Here is a 13009-nt window from a genome sequence, read left to right as displayed (position 1 = left end):
AAGTTAAGGAAGTTTTTTATAAAAAATATGAATGCAATAAATTGCCCATTGAGGGAAGGGTCAAACATAAGCACATTTCTCAACTTCATTTTTTCAAACCAAACGATTTAAGGGGTTTACTTCCATTTTCAAAAACTAGTAACTAGTATATTTTTTAAAGCACATTATAATATCTGCAATATATTTCCATCACATAAGTGTTTCGTTTATACTATAATTGTAGAATAAGTCTGTAATAATTGTAGAATAAGTCTGTAATAAGAAAATAAATATATAAAAAAGTAACAGAAAAAATGCATGAATTTTTTTTAATTGAAAATGAAAACAAAAGTGAGCCTTACAAGTTTCAAATGTTTTATCATTTGAGTGTGGAGGGCAACATAAGTGAATGAATAAGTTAATGTTAAAATATATTTAAGGCTTATACTAAGAATAACTGATAATCTATTGAAAAAGAATGGATTGAAAGTTGCTACTACATGGTCTTAATTAAGCAGTGTAATATACATGATTGTCAAGTTTAGAAGTTGTTAATAACTTTCCTGCTTGTGCATGAACTAAAGCAAGTATTTTTTGCTTTTGATTGTTTTCCTTTAAAGCATTGATATAAAATAAAGAAAAATCCACTTATTCGAGGTTGTCATTTCTGCACACATTTGATTATGGAGGAAAATATCAAAATGCAGTAAAAGTTTTGCTGTTACCTAAAGCTGCGCTCTCACAGATTTACTGTTTTGACAACTTTTTTTTAAATTTTTGTTTGGAATTAGATTTTTTGTGTATAAATATCTGCTTACCAGTGATGAAAGACTGCTGAGAAAAGATCATATTGCAGATTTTCATATTTCCATTCCAAATTTAATGTTTTATGGCTTAAAACGTTACTAACGGTTGAATAAAAATGCATAAAATATCGTTTTTGGGAAGGAAAAATCAAAAGCTGTGATCTGATCTTTTGTCAGAAGTCTTTTATCATTGGTTTGCAGATATTTACGCAAAAACTTGTTCGTTCGAAGACAAAAAATAAAAAAAGTTGTCAAAACGTTCAATCTGTGAGAGTGCAGCTTTAACATCAGAAATCACAATAAATGAAAAAAAATAGGTATCACACATGTCAGAAAACAAATTACATAAAAAGCTGTTTAATTTCTGATAAAAATAGGATAGAAACTCTATCCCTAAACTATGACAAAATATGTGTATACTTTGATATAAAGTCTTCTTAAGCATATATGTACAATGTTTTTGTCCTGAGTAATATCCCAAAATATGTCATTATATAAATATTTACCTGAATGTTGACAATATGTACTGTCACACTGGAAGCCATGCAATATTTATTTTATTATACCTAACACAGTTTCATTTATATGCATATATATAAGATTTTTACCATAATACAACTTTTAAGTTTAATCAATTTATTCTGTAATTATTGTTTGTTCACATTTAATAGCTGTCATTTTGTTGCAAATGTCGTTTAGAAATAAGGCAAACACCGGTTGTAACCAGATTCACAATACATTTTAATAAGCGATTACCAGACTTGGGAAAACCAAAAAAAAGCCCATTTTTAGAAGCGCATGCTATGTGGTGTGAGACCACAGTTATTTTTAATATATTTTTCATTTAGACACTAACCTGGCTTCTTACTTTAAAACAGTCCCAATTGACAAACAAGTAACTGGCTGCTGTAGAACAATCCAAGACACAAATTTAATAACAAGAAAACATAGGGTGGACTATTGCGTTTTCTCACAAAATTGAGTAGTAAGACATGACCCTGAGGTCAAGACGGAATAAGGCTACAACAACCAATTTACAAAGTTCCACAGGCAATGATTTTTCCAATTTTTACACTGAAAGTTTTTGCCATACAGTGTCAAATTATGTTAAGCTCTATGCAAAAAGGCCACCTGTTTCTTCTCTTTCATTCAACTTTAATAAAATATTGATACTTGAACACAAGCACTCTTTTTTCTATATTCACATCCGAATCTTGGTCAACAGGGGGCAGATAACTGTGGTCTTGAGCCTATTTAAGCAACATTTTTTCAGAAACAGACTTCAAAACTCCTATAGTTCAACTTAAGGCTATATGCAACACATACTGAAAGTTTAACAATGATATATTAAACACTAAATGAATGAGACAAGTATTAGCACCTGTGGTATTTTCATAAAAAAGCAGAAACAGCCATTTCCCTCAAATGGTAAGCTGCAAACCTTTGAAGAGCCATTATTTCCTTATGCATTGGAATAATTCGACAAAGTAAAGTGTTCCTTGTAGATTAAAATAGTGTCTATAGAACAGACCACAAAATGGCCTGCTTACTATTTTAAGATTTTTTACTAAGCAAAATAAGGTTTTTCCACTTCATCGGCTTAGTGTTTTATATAAAAAATGACATAGAGCCAAACTGAAATGCTTCAACTTGTCAAAAAAAATCTTTTCTGGTCCACTTATATAAAAGGTAACAGAACTGTTCAGTTTAACAAAAGAAATTTAGTGATCATGTGTTTATAGACAGTCTAAACACCACTATATGCAAAATTGTTTGCTTTTGGGACAAATGGCGCAACAAAGAAAATGGCAAAAAAAAAAAAAAACTGAAAGATTCATAACAACTGCTAGTGTTTTCATGTATGAAGTTGCTACATGATGTAGAAAATGCAGAGATAGCATTATTATGCCCATTTAAAAAAAAAATACTTTAAGTATCTGTTTTGAAGGCTAGATTTGGCATGATTAATTCAGAGTACAGCACTTCACCATTGTCTGTAAGTTGCTTATTTACATCTGATTTGCTATAAATCTCACTCTTTGGAATCATTTACACACAAACAAGTACTACAGAAATGACTAACATCTTCATTCTTCTGAAATATTAGATTCAGAGCTGCATCTCCTGGATTCAGATTGCAGGACTACAGCCGGGGGGGGGGGGAGCCACAGCTAACTGGAGCTTATTGGCACATCATGATCTGCAAGCAAGACACAAAAGAAATGTTTTAAACTAATAAAACTATCTGCAACTACTGCTAAAGTTTGAAAAAGGCCTGTAAATACTCATTTGAGGCATACACAATGTTTTATGAATCATAAATGTGATAAATATGCAGAAAAGTTCATGAATTCAAGGATTTTCAGAACAATTTAATGAAATATATAGTCTTTTGGACATTTTGCAATCAGTTTTTAACAACTCAAAGTTTAATCTCATCTTATTGAGTACCCAGATGCATTTTGAAAGCATTAAAACCAGACATGCTTAGAATTTCTTCTTACTTGGAGACGGTATTCCTTTCTCGTAAATCCTTGCCGAGAGCCTGTATGGAAAACCAAACGAGACAACATTTTGACCAGCACTGGTTCTTGTCCTTGAAAATTCCTCTGTGGCTACAGCAACCAGGCTGGCTATTGAAATAAGCAATACATTAGGGGTTTTAAGACATTTATAATGTATTAAGGTTGTTTTTTAATGCATGAAGGGAAAAGGCTCTAATCTTTATGAAAGCGGCTCACTTTTTTATTTCTTTTGCCTTGAGAAATGTCAAGTTTTTCAATGTATCAACTGAATAAATGAATGAATTAATGAATATATATGAATGATTGATAGAATTGATTAATGAATTAATGAAAGGTGGCATTATTTCTTTAAAATAGGGATCTCATTTTGTTGCTGTGATTGTTGAAGTAGATGTTTTCTTGTCCATAAGCTGAAAATCATATGCACACTAATGCTTCAATCAATTGTACTCACGCCCCCCCCCCCGGTCCCGGGGTTTTCCGCGGAAAAGGTCCGTGTTTTAACTTTCCAGGTGGCCCCGCAGGGCCAGGTGACATCGGTGGTTTTGCTTTAGCGCCAAATTTAGCGGAGGTGCGGGGGCATTTGGCCGGGGTTAAACCATCAGTTCGTCCCCGCAGGGCGGGGATTTTACCCCGCGTTGGCAGGACTGAAAGTCAAAGTCCCGGCTATTCCCCGGACCTGGGGGGGGGGGGGGGCGTAGTTACAATTGACTGGTGTAAAAATAAAACATCATTCTGCATCAAATGTGTAGTAAGTTTTGATTAATTGCTTATAGAATTTGCAATTATGTAATGTTTGCTTAAAAGAGCAAACAAAATGTGCGAATAGATGCACAATACAGACCAAAGATTACTACAAGTCAGCAGCTTCATTAGAAAATAATATTATTTTCAAAGCCGCACAAGAAATGATTGACAAACAACATGAAAGAAATTCATTTAGAAATGGAACAAACAGTATAAATGGGCTTATATGACCAAACTTACTCACTTTATACTTCAGTTTGGATACAATTTTCCATTATATGATCTTGAAGTGCTAAAAATTTTTAGCATGTCGGCATGTTGGCATACACCAAGTACAGCTCGGCGGGGTGGCAGGCGGGCTGTCTGGCTGGTTCATCATCATTTCCTCCCGGGTCTGTTTAAAATAAGAATGAAAATAACACAACACCTACCCAAACATACAATCATTGACACCCTTCTAGTATATACAACATACTCAATTAACACATCTCTGGCAAACCAGTTTAAATTGATGGGAATCAATATTTATTTGAGAGCTGGCTGAAATTTCAAACAGTAAAAAATATCTCAATATGTTTGAAACAGTGAAAGATTGTTTTTTATTGTTTATAAATGTCTATAAATCACCACAAAGCATATATAATAAAAATGTTTTGAATTTTTCTATGCCTGTGCTTTACTATATTAGAGCTGGCATTGTATCCTTTTTTAAGTAATTCATATAGACTGTATTTTAAGAACAAATTGAGAAGAAAATATTTCTCGGCCATATTCTATCTCAAGTCGAAACAGCTGTTAGGAAGAGTAAATTGCACACTGCATGAAGAAAAATCACTGATCTACAAGCAATTGTTAAAAACTTCTGAAAAATATTGCAAAAAATGCCACTGTTTTTGAGCTGAACTGATGATCCCGCATTTTCTTATTATATGCAGGAGAAAAAAGGTATTATTAACATTGCTTGTCGGGAGGGGTTTTGTCGGGAGGGGAAAGCCCTCCCGAACCCACCCCATTTAAAATATTAATTACTTAAATGTCATTGTTTACTTTGTAGGAAAGTGTTTGTCCAAAAACTGTCTTGCATGCTTAAACATGCCTTCAGCTGATTAATTTTGAAAAGAGGTTAACTTGAAGAAATTCTGTGCGGAAATATGTGCCAGTTTAAGCGAGACATGTCAATACATTTCATCCAGCCTAAAGGTATCCTTCTGAAAACCTTGTTAAAAAAATCACCGGTAAGACGCCGTAAGCTCTAGCGTTATCATGTTATTCTGCCAAAAAGAAACACTGCCTTTTATGCTTAAACCTCCCCAGGGTTCATAATCTATAATACTCACATTATAATGCTTGTTGAAACCAGGTCAAACATGCCAAATTTGATGGTTGTCGGGAGGGGTATCCCTCCTGAACCCTCCCCTGTCAATCACATTATGAATTACTAAACACTTGATTTCATTGTTTGTGTTGAAGTGGGTTTTCTGTAATTTCATTCATACATCCTTATCGCTTAAAGAATTCGCGAGTTATCTGCCCCACTCCGCCATGAAAAAAATATTAATTCAATACTGTAAACATTTTTTAATTTTTAAACTGGGCATAATCACACTCAGGTTACCCACAATCGTGGCAGCAGTATAAGAGCAGGAGTGCCAACATGTCAGCCTAAATGGTTAATGGGACTGCGTCACAGATCGATGCCAAATTTATGATATTTTTCGACAATTTTCTTTTCTTTTCGCTATTTTATCATCTGTGAGACAGCCCCTTTAATGGACTGACGAGTCTAGTCTGTGTGAATTGAAACCAGCTGCCCATTTAACTCAGTTGTCAAGAGCGCTGTGCTAGTGTTCCTGCGGTCGTGAGTCTGAGCCCCACACCAGGCTCACTTTTCTTCTCATGTTTACCATAAGCATGCACAATGATTTTTAATGGAAAAGGAATTGGGTTTTTTTAAGATTTAGTTTTCACTACTTAAGTTTTAACATTTTTATTCAATACTTTAATTTTACAATACAATACAACGAAGTACAATAACAAGTATAATTCTTAGTACAACACACCGTGAAAGGAACGTTAAATCCGTGTTATTGCATCATGATGAAAGTTTCAATATAATAGACACATTGAAGGAATACCTGCGCACCTGCAATGTGCCTATATGCAAATCATTGTTTACATCAGCTGTCGTAAAATACGCATAAATACATTTAACTTAATTATTTAGATATACAGTTCAAACGGTATTTTTAAGATGTGGGGTAAAAAAACCCACAATTGTTATGACAAACCCTGTTCGTTTTGTATTATTATTGCAGGGTTATGAAATATAATTTCCGGTCCAAAAAAGTACTCTTTAGACGTGTATTCATTATATGTGTTCTCCACTCCTTTTATGCAAGTGCCGAAGGTGGATTGTACATGCACCTCGGGTATTTCCGTATTGATTTTCATTGGTTAACGGAGGTCAAACCCCGCCCTAAACATGTACAATGTTCTTGCCGGCATGCACGCGCTTTATATGAACAATGTATGACGAGCTTTTCTTGTTCTCATTTTCACGGTTCAGTGGTGCCCACATTTTTTAATGCCTATCACTCCGGCAAAAAAGAAGTAGTCCCTTGCATACACGTACAAACCGTATGAGGGCTTGTACAGACAAACGCTTCGCGTTTGTCTTCAGGCCCGTATAAACGTAAAACAGTGACAGTGTATAAAACAATCAAACTCTGCACAAACAAAACTGGTATTGAACGAAAACTCTATAGTAACTGAACAAACCATACATACATTGAACAAAACAAAGAGACACTCAAGCAGAAAAAAACACACAGACACTCAATAGACGAAAATTGATACTGTACAAACAACATTCAGACACTAAACAAATGGACAATTTAGACAACAATTTGGACAACAGTGTATTTATTATTATTATAATTAAATAACTAATACGTATTTGACGCGATACGGGGACAATCCAATCGTAGTACTAATACTAGACAATTGACGACAATATATGCCAAAACTCGCAAAATATCGACAAAAGTCGGCCAATATGAGCTTCCGCCGCTTTGATTGGCTACAAAACTCTCCACATACAGCATAAGAGAAATGGACAATTTTTATGAGCTGTCGATTCTCGCCCTAATATGAGAAATACCGACTGTTTTGAAAAAATGAGTGCCTCGTTTAAAACATATTGAGAATTACTATCCTTTTAAAATCTTCAACTACTTTATTGTATTTAACCTGTTGGTTGATATTATGATAATTATATTTTTGAAAACCGACAAGATGGCGGTGTAAATGTGAAATATTTGAACTTTTGGTAAACGATTCACGAAAGAAAGACAAAAAACAGGCTTCCTTAGACAGTACAGTGCTTTATTCATAAGTATGTGCAATGTCACTAAAAGTATGCATGTCAAAATCAGCAAAGTCACATCTAGAAAAGTAGACACAATGGATGAATAAGAGAAATCACCTAATTAATAACATTATATTCTTTATTGTTAACCTATAATCTTACGGTGTAAAATTATAAACATATATTTTTATATTAACTCCATATTAAATTAAACAGTTTTACAATTTAGAATAAAAAGAGGAAACGTCTACCAGACATTACCAACTTTGGAGGTTATCAGGGTAACGACGGTCTCTATCGAGTTCTCCTCTCAGTGCAATAGTTGCGTTAAGATATGCTAGTTTAGCACTTATTTATCAACTGGACGCAGTGTAAGATTTAGGCAGATAATAAATACAGAATTTATGAGGGTCATAAAGTTGAACCGTTTTTTTATTATAAGTTGCGATAGAAAATTACAGTTTTGGAGGATTTTAGATTTAGCCATTTTCAGGTGGGGTTGTTCTAAAGGGGAAACGTTAGTTGATTTAGTACTGAAGTATCAAATAATCTTACTTCTTTTACATATTTTATTCCGTGTCTTTTTGTTAAAGTCTATAATTGATCGTTTATCAAGACATTTAATTGGAGCCATTTCCACACCTTTATTTTTACAGTTTGTTAATTTTTCTAACAGTGTAACACAAAATTGGGTGTGAAATATCGGAAAGGAACAGCTAAAATGAAATTTTAACTGCAGTTGCTATCATTTAGGACCAGTCTTTACTGATACAAGTTAAAATGTCATTAATGTTGTATTGACAATAAGACAGGCATACCCTTTTATACCATAATAACACGTTGATTTATTGGCATTTTGACACATTATGAAAACCTAGTGAACTCGTTACTAAAAATATGCTGACAAAAATCCATGTTACACATTTTTTTCCTAATCAAAAATAATTATATTTATCCTTAATTTATAAACATGTTTGGTTGAGTGCAAATGGTAGACCAAAATGTTTACGATTAAGAATTAGAACTTAAGCAATTATTATGAACATGTTGACTCGATGTAGATATATAAATTATTATCTTTGAATACCCTTAATTATTATGTTTCATGGCCCGTATGCATTTTCAAAAGTGCCAATGAAACTTGAAACATTTATATTTTATAAGAAAAAAGTTACGTTTTAACTGTCTGTAATAGTGATTACAGTTAAAAACGGGAATTTTTTTTTGCTATATATATTACTTTTTATTTTTACACAAAAATATGACATTTCTTTACTATAGATTAATAATCGAGTGTCATATATTATTTAAATAACATGATAATAATAAAAGAAAAAAATCCCAAATAGTTATGGAATAATTTTAGTGCTATAAATGACAAACTTCGTTGCACATGTCATACCCAGTGTCATAACCTTGCCGATGGATTATTTCTATCCTGCTTTGAATACGCCGCGGGGTGGGCCATAAACCCATTACCGTACAGTTGAATACACAATTTTCAGGCATCGATTTTCTACAAATTTTACATAAATGTTCAAAAAGGACCAAAAGATATTTAAAAATCCATTATTTCGAAAAGTGCATTTAAAAGAGAAAAACATTCTGCATCCTAATCCGTTGGAAGCTAAGCGATCGGATGTCTATAATAACTGTAAATAGCAAAACAATTTTAGCTCCTTCTTATTTCAATGTAACTTTTAATGACCAACAAAACCCTTAAAAAGGACCAAACTGAAAAATCATACAATTAATACAAAATCATCATCTTCAAGGGCAAGAATTATCCTAACATATATGTAGGAAGTAAATTGATATGTTGTAAGAATAAGTGGTGAAAACTGTTTAACCATATTTTCCCTATATAACTCTATAGGCACTTTCGCTTCAGCGGATATCTCCAAAGTTGGCAATGATATTTACTCACATCAGTAGTCAAGTACAATGTAAACGAAACAACCGCCATTATATGAATAAAATGCATCTATTAAAATACAGCTTGAACACTATTGATGATCAATAAGAAGCCCAGGAAGTTAGGCAGTTACAGGTGAAAAAGAGTATATGCTACAGTCAACTGCACATCTCTTAGCTTAAAAAGAACACTTCGGATACTTGTATTGCATTCATGTGTTAATTGTTTAACAGATATAGTTTTTCATCTGATAAATAATATATCTTAAGGTATGTTGAGCTATAAAACATGGGGTTGCCATTTGTAACCATTTCCTTAGTATAAACGCAAATTTAAATTGTCCAAACCTTTGTTTAAGCGAGACATTCATGTCGAAGAGTCTTAAAGCCTTCACTCCGAAACTCTGCTTTTGAAAAACTAGCTTTCTGTTAAATGCCTTTAATCAAGCAATGTTTATTTTATATTACAGCTTCGTAATGTGCGAATGCATATATTGGTTATATATTTCACACTAAATCAATACTATTATATTTTGATATCTTTTGAAAGACTCGATCCCGGTAAACGATTTATAACTATCGGAGCATTGGTAACCTCCGTGTGAAATACAAAATCTTGAGTTAATATAATACATTTCCCTTTATGATCAAATGTCGTATTTTATATCTTCAATATTTTACAAACTAATTATTTAAAGACATATTCTGAGTTTATCAAGGCCGTATTTTCATTATTTACCAGCGCAACCTCGAAAACATTTACTTTCTATTTCACATGCTAATACTTAAATAGTTCGGCATCCTTGAGAACATTCCCGACCACATATTGTTCAAAAGTAACCATCTCTGCACCATGTTTAAGAAAACGCCACTCTTTCGTTTACATTCGTTACCAAATCAGTACGGATGACATGTTCGATTACAAAACATTGCAAACACTGAGTTATTTTCACAGCTACTGCAGGCAAATAACAATCATGATTGCATGTTTAATTGCCCTTATCGTCCGTAATACCCACGATTACATAAATAACATGCCTGTGAAATATCATCACATGTACAATTGCAGTTTATTGGACAAATTGCATTCAAACATTTGCCATGAGGTTGATCGCATTCGAATTTACAATTACAATTGACATTAACATTGGTGACCATTATACCCTGACATACACGACTGACAATGGCCTTGAATGTCACAAACATACAGACATACAGATTGTTCCACAAGCGCGACACACTCCTGTTACTTTATTACATTCTACATTGCCACTCCATTGACAATCAAATCCACACGCACTACCGAATTCTCCTGTTTCATGCAATGAGTATGATGTGTTATTAGTACAACCGGAACAATGATTGCCATATTTGAAACCCCAAAAGAGCCTTGTTTGCGTACACATTGACTGATAACACGAAGTCGGAGATTCACAAGCGCCTTTTCCATCAACACACCCATCTGCTTATCTTGCACTACAGATATCACCGTAAAACCCATCTGCTCAGGCATGTGTCACAATGTGACGGATTAGACCATGTTTGGCACATTCTATATATTGTATACAATGAAATTCGCTTGAATAGAAGCCGCCATCGCACTGACGGCATGATCATAACGCCGCGCTGATGTCATGGTCAAGGCACTTGGATCCACATTGGGTACATTATGATAGTTCAACATATCAGTATAACATGCACTATTCACAAACTATCACAACGATACCACCCTTTAACAAACGCCTTCACTTAAGTAAAAATAAAAAATAAAACATACAGTTCAATTGGAAAATTGAAATCGTTGTACATTTGTGCCACGCCACACCGTTCTGACGGGGTGGTGGTAGGCTACATTGGGGCGTTGCTGATATGTTGATAATATTCGTATACATCTTATAATATACCGCGGTGGAAACATGGGCTGTGCGAATAGTGGTGGGATATCAACTGACAGCGGCAGGACGGGTAGTCAGTATTAGTTGACAAGAGCGGTAATAGCGACGATTACAAGGGTAACAACACTGGAGTACAAACAACAGCGACGGGGACATAAATCAAAACTGGCGAAGTGAGCAAATGACGCCGACTGGGGATGTTGGCGTCGACGGCAGTTGATAAGAAATAACTTAGGGAGCAGAAATTTCGGCCACCAAAACGTACACAGAGATTTGCATATATCTGGTAATTATACATATAATGAAAACAGTGTATGTAGAAATAACATTTTGCTTTAATAACAACACTTAAAAATAAAGTACATACATCCAACTTTCGCTCTTATATGAAAACCTTGTATCGTTTTGACCAAAACAATGTTATCGATATTAAAAATTCATGGTCAGATATATTATTCAGCAGTTCGATACGGTTGAAATAAGTGGATGCAAGTGGATTATGCCATCAAGTTGAAGCCTAGTGATGACAAAGACAAAAATGTTTGTTTTGCTTTTTGACAACCATCGTTTATAGTGCATATATTTAATCTTGTATCTTACATTAGATTTTTCCCTGATGTTAAGTGGCTACTAAAGAAATGTGTCCCAATATTAACTACCAACTGGCGGTACTTTTTGTTTTTTCTTATATCATAACAGTCAATTTCTTTAACCATAACTGTCAATTTCCCACTCAGTGCAGAAGTGATACACTATTTAAACCATGTATTACAAGGTGCAAGGGAGAAAATGATACAAGTAAAATATCATCTACAAATGAGGTAACTCCCATGGTTAAAAAGACCGAGTAGCATAGGTTGCTATGGTCCAGTTAACAGACGGCAATATACAGTTGACAAAATTCCTCCTTGTATGACGGATTTAAAGATTGCGATTGTTTCTAATAAATCAATGATGCATAGTCTCATGCATGTTCAATGCAGCAGTGGCACACCTTGATTTAATCTGAAAGCCCTGTTATTGGCTTAAACCAAGCAATGCTGATTAAAGGTTATATAGACCATTTCAATTATTTAACTAAAATAGCACCAAAGAGACAGGTATATCGATACGCGGTTGGGTTTTAAATTTCGTCTTGACTGTAAAGCGGGATTATTAAATTGGCTTACCAATTAGCAGGATAATTCTCCTGTGCCAGAATGAAATTAAGTAGAGCAGATAACATACCCTCGCCGCCATGCATTACATCTTTATTTAAAATGTGTTCTATTCCTGAGCTTTTTACCCACTTTAAATTAATTATTGATCGCGCACTGTACCTGCTCAATGTAGTAGTCCAGTCATAGCTATTCATTTTTTTATCACAATTATTTAAATATCTGTCTAGCTTTTCCAGTGCAGTTAAATCATAATTCGGCACAAACGCTATCATAAAATAGCGTTGACAAACTTTGATGAGGTTTTCATTCGATTTTAATATCTTTTTAACTAACATCTCATTGCAAATGTCGTCATTTTACTTCTTTTGTTTCCCTGCAGCTTCCCGAATAAGTTGTAATCAAGCTCAGCCACAGAATGTAACGCGTTACCAACTTTTGTTTTATAATAATATAATAATTATTTGGTATCCAATTTACATAATATTTTTGCTTATATTTTATTTTATTATATTATGTTTGTAAGTTTAGATACGTGACATGTTTATATGTATAACTATATGTATTAGGACGATGTACACATGTATAAGTCGAATAAACTGTCTGTTCTGTTCTGTTC

Source organism: Mya arenaria, chromosome 10, assembly GCF_026914265.1.
Source record: "Mya arenaria isolate MELC-2E11 chromosome 10, ASM2691426v1".
Classification (NCBI taxonomy): domain Eukaryota; kingdom Metazoa; phylum Mollusca; class Bivalvia; order Myida; family Myidae; genus Mya; species Mya arenaria.
The sequence above is the reverse complement of the archived record's forward strand: the minus strand, read 5'-3'. Positions refer to the sequence as shown.